This window comes from Acanthochromis polyacanthus, chromosome 5 (assembly GCF_021347895.1).
Source record: "Acanthochromis polyacanthus isolate Apoly-LR-REF ecotype Palm Island chromosome 5, KAUST_Apoly_ChrSc, whole genome shotgun sequence".
Classification (NCBI taxonomy): Eukaryota; Metazoa; Chordata; class Actinopteri; family Pomacentridae; genus Acanthochromis; species Acanthochromis polyacanthus.
The window spans coordinates 43076400-43081783 of NC_067117.1; the positions used below are offsets into that span (position 1 = coordinate 43076400).

The 5384-nt window shown below is 45.1% G+C and overlaps 1 long non-coding RNA gene across 1 annotated transcript; it reads left to right on the forward strand.

Moving 5' to 3' along the window:
- Positions 1 to 2951: 2951 nt before the first annotated feature.
- LOC127533950 (uncharacterized) lies at positions 2952 to 4028 on the forward strand. The gene is made up of 3 exons (XR_007941846.1): positions 2952 to 3075; positions 3150 to 3213; positions 3537 to 4028. It is a non-coding gene; the product is annotated as an uncharacterized LOC127533950 (long non-coding RNA).
- The last annotated feature ends 1356 nt before the right edge of the window (positions 4029 to 5384 follow it).

Genomic DNA, 5384 nt, shown 5'->3' on the forward strand with positions numbered 1-5384 from the left:
CGACAGTGCTAACCACCAACCCACGGCGCAGCCCATAGTCAAACCTAATTATTTAGAATTTATTTACTTATTTATCACACCCCAGGAATCACCTCCAGAGTCCCTGAGGGTCCACAGAGCCCACTTTATGGCTCAGAGGTACACAGATTACGTTTTGCATTTAGTAAAAAAAAAAAAAAAAATGCTTCCTCTGGTCAAATGAATGGAATGAAAATTATTACTGCAGTTTTTTGTTGATTGTTGTTTCAGAAAACACCTTCAGTGCTTCCACACACTGCAGCAGACAGTGGGAGGGGTTGGGGGAGGATGGGGGAGGATGGGAGAGGATGGGGTGGTGTGTCTGTGGGGCGTTGGGTGGGGTTTCCCTCTCTGTGATATGAGCTAATGGCTGTCCTCTGGCATCTGGCTACTGTGTATATGTGAAGCTCATTAAAGAGTCAGCGTGTTCCCCCTGAGACAGACAGGGAGGAGGGGAGGTGAATAATGCAGGGGGAGGCGTCACTCCACCATGGCATCAAATTAGATCCATTTCCTCCTACTGTAGGACACTGTCTCACATTGATTTCTGCCACACAAACATTCAGATTGTTTGTGTTTCTCTTGTTACTGAAGGCTAACAGAGTCAAACAGAGCCATTAGAATAAATCATGTACCTGACCAGGCAGCATGGCTTAAAACCGTCAGACTAATTTAAAGGTGAACAAAATGTCAAATATACAGCATAAATGTTGAGCAGGACATTCATTATGAGTAAATATGAATGTATTAAGTATTAGTAACCAGTTTGACTTTTAATTCTCATTAAACTCACTGTTATTTTTTGTTATTCATTAAATGGACAAACAATTAAAACTTATCAAATCTACTAAATCAAATGGAACAACCTGTCTGTGGAAGCAGGTCACAAAAGCACTTTGTTCAGTTAATGTAAATGAACACCAAATTCATGTTGTACAACAAGATGGATCTGGTGTTTGAAAATAAAAGAGTTCAGGTACAGTATAAAACAGAAGAGAGAACAGACAGCAGCCCTGTGTAGCAATAACTGAACGTCAAACGATTCAAAGCTCTATCACCCCTTAACTGCCTTCATTTTCAGTTGGTCATTTGGGTAAAAGAAAAAATCAAGAATACTTTAGAAAGACTCCACTGAAAACACGCACGCACGCACGCACGCACGCACACATGCACGCACTAACATTATGTGATGAAAATGCAAAAAAGGAGATGGGGGATGGAAATAAGGTAACAGATGGACAATGTAATGCCGCCACAACAGAAGGAAGACCTGGTGATCAGTTAGAAGATGGAAGCCAAAGCAATGAGTAGGCAGTGACAGAAAAAGAGGTGCTGAGAGAGATGGATGAGAAGGAGATGAGCTGAAGATGATGGATGAGAGAAAGCTTGAACCTGCTACCCAAAATAATGTTCAGATGTGAAGATGGCCCACGATGCATAGCTTCTCACCAGAGGCTGGAGTAAGTACATCGCTGGTCAGGCCTCATGTGGTGACAGAGATGAAGCAGTTCATAGATGACCGAACACGTTTCCACCTCACTAGCCTCAACTACATCTTCATCAGCATGCTCTGTGTGGAAAGCAGTATTATACAAATAGTCTATCTGTTAGGTGGAAACCAAAAAACAGCAGCTGATAACAGTGAACAATGTGTGAGGATCCCCACTTCAGCCCAGGCTTTCTCCATGCCTCTACTCTCTGTCATTCAGCCCTGCATGCAGTCAGCCTGATTAGAGACGAGAGATCAGCTCACATGTTCACAGTTCCTATAAAAGCCTGGTTGATTCTCTCTGCCAGACCATAGACATTCACACCCTCCTGCCTGCCATCTTCAAGCTGCTGCCACTTGATAGCCGACACACTCCCCGTCCAGATCCTACCTGCAGCCCGCCTGTACTTGCTGCTGGTCTTCTGTCTGATTTCCCCCAGCTTGCCTGTACCCTCAGGCAGCTTCTGCAGAGGACACTTTACTCATTTTCATCCAAAAAGGCTTGTCTCCCACAGTCCCGGAGGAACCTGCACCCTTTCACCAGGTCAAGGGCGACCTCTCCTGCTGGAATGATGTTTGCATGGCGAGAGGTCTGTGCACAGTGGTTCCAAGCGCTCTGGAGGAATGTGTCTGGGTCGTGGTTTTCGACGGCTACGTGGACATGGTGAAGGTCAAGCAGCACTGCAGGGCCTGGTCTGGTGGTGGGGTATCGACTGAGACGTGGAGACATTGGTCAAAGACTGCATGGAGTGAATCACCAGTGGTAAGACCGGCCCACTCCCACCTCCACTCTCACAGTCTTTGTCATGGCCCCACGTTCAGATGGACGTCTGCGGTGAACTCCACGGCACACAATAGCATCAGCACTTCCTCCTGGTGGCCTATGATCTCCATTCCAAATGGCCAGAGGTGCTGCCTGCTGGGTCCGTCACCACCAGGGTGGTCATCGACTTCCTCTCCTCCCCGTCTGTCTGCTGTGGTGTGCCCGATGCCATCACCACTGATAACAGGCCCCAGGTCATCTTGGGTGACTTCGCTGCTATCAAGGACAGAGGGGGGTTAAAACACATCAGAACTGCCCTACCACCCACAGGCCAACGGTGGAGAGATTTAATCAGACCCTCTAGAACGGGCTTAGACCACACATGGCAGATGGGCTACCATTCTCATCAGCACTGCAGAGCACCTTACTGCATTAGAGAGCAACACCACACACTGAGGCTGTGTCCGAAATCGCATACTAACGTACTACTCATACTAAATGTGACGTCAAAATAAGTATGTAGTGCGTTCACATTGGATAGTATGAATAGATTGAGTACGCGAGAAATACCCGGATGTATATGTAACCCCCATAGAAATTAGCGTCTTATTCAAGTGAATAATTTTATTGATAAATTAAAATAAAAATGTCCATTCCCGAATAGGTCCGTGAACACACCTTTTACGCACACACGCACAAGCAAGCCTGATTCAGCCAATCACGAGCCTTGCACCTTCCTATACAAGCTACTGCTGCGCTGCTTACTACAGACTCGGGAGGAAGGCAACACGAACGGCTGCAACAGGTTTGTCTTGCTAACTTCGCTAAGCGTGCTTATTTTAAATCGTGTGTGTTTTTAATCGAATGTACAACTTATAGAGGTCGGACACCATCGCGGATAGGACGCTGGGTACTTGCTGAGTGACGTTCATTGTGGAAATTGGTGAGTCTGTTGTCCCGCTATTGGCATTAGCCGCACTCATTTACTTTAGTGCGGATCTGTGATGCTAATGCTAGTAGGCTTTGGGTTGCTTTAAAGCCGTATCGGCAATGTTTTTATTGATCCTTTTTTTTTGTTTCAACATTGTAACCTAAAAGCACTTTAAGCACTTTAAGCTACAGTAAATGGATTGATCTATTTATGTATGTTTTTTGAGTGTCTTGAACTGTTATTTGAATGTGTATGTATTGAAATGAAATAACTAGCTAGTATTAACAGAACTGAATGAACTTAAGAATTAATAGTCGGCCCTGTTTTCCAAATAGGCCAGGTGTGTTTGGTTGGCACAGAACCATACGAGGCGAGCTGACCCAAAGAGGAGCCTGAACCAAGTTACCATCTCAACTCAGTCCTGCGGTCTGGTAGGGGCTGTTGCAGCCAGTCCTCCCCTGTTCTCTCTGTCCCCCGCTGTCCGCATATGAACTGCTTTGCGCTATGGACTCTCTTCCATATCCCAACCTGTGTGGTTTCTATGGACAATGATACAAAACTCTCTTAACTTTATTGCGGACAGTAAAATATTTCCACCAATAAGTGGGAAAATTGTGGAGGAGAAAAGGAGAGTATTATATTCTGGTTGGTTGATTGTGTTCTATTGTGCTTTGACCAATGTTTTGTGAACTGTGACAAAAAAAGGGAAAAAATACTTTTTTGTGTGTGAACTACTCAAGCTTGGGAATATATTTAAATCTCTGCAGATTGTAAATATGTATCACTTCAACTCACTGTAAATAATACACAAGCTACTTTAAAATCTATTCAATTGTCTGTTTTTTATTATACTGATGCACGCACCTCCCTAGAGACGAACTTTTACATCTTCTGAACTAGTCCATATTCATACCTTTAGCAACAATTCGTACTTGCTACATATACTATATCCGGAAAAATTTTAAGTAAGCGCGGTGACCACACTAGTCATACTCAACCGCCCCATAATGCTTTGCGAGCTGTCCACCGAAATGCAAGCCTCCGCGGGATATGTGGCCGGACCGCGGCGATTTTTATTTTAGTTTATGTGGTTAAGTAGTCATCCTAATCACCCCACAGATTTGAGAAATAGGCGTTTTCTGACCAACGTTTTAAATTTGTCAGACGCCTCACAACGTGCTACTGAATGCTCGCAGCTAGTTGCAGCAGCTCGCTTTGCATACAGAACAAGTAGCAGCTACCTCGAGTAGCCTGCAGCTACAACTGAAACGATTCGCATAATCTGGCTAATAACTGCATGAGGAGTGCCGGCTTGAAATTGCCACATTAATTATGCGACTGTTTGTTAGCGTAAAATCGACCTGGAGCCGGCATTCAGCCGAGATATTTGATAGCCGTACTTCCGGTTTTTGTCGTCGGAGGTTTGAAATGCATTATGGGAAACGTAGTAGTATACTACAGTGTGAACGGTCGGCATTCTAATCATACTTATAGTACGTAGTATACAGTATATACTCATTGAGAATGTAGTATGTAGTACATTAGTATGCGATTTCGGACACAGCCTATGACTGGAAGCTCTCCAGCCCTCCTGATGCTGGGATGTGAGCTGCAACTTCCACTGGACCGTCTACGCCCTCTAGTGGGGGACACTCCAGCAGTGACGTCCTCCCCAGGTGACAGAGTGGCAAAGCGACAATGCAGCATGAAGCAGCAGTTCGACAGGAAGCATCGAGTGAAACATCCCACACTCAGCGTATCGGACTGGGTCCAAATCCGGCCACCCAGTCGGTCCCACAAGCTGCTTTTGCTCTGGTCTGAATCACAGCAGGTGACAGCACTTACGATATACGAGGGAGAGCTCAGGTGCAGGGAATGAACAGACTTCACGTGAATGCAACACCAACTTTATTCACAAACTAAATTTAAGAGCATACAGATCGGGAAATGAATAAAAACGGAAAGTAAAGCGAAAACCAACGGCTTGAAAAAATATAGCGTTATAAAATAACAAAACTTGGAACCTCTGCAATTCTCCGCGGCACGGTTGCCGCACTTAGCTTCCAGCAGACAAATTAGACACAGCTGTTCCCTACTGAGCAATACTACTAGTCATTTTAATTCTACGGCGGTCTCTAGCAGACCGAACTAACAAACGGCTGCTCTTACGTGAGCAATGCTAC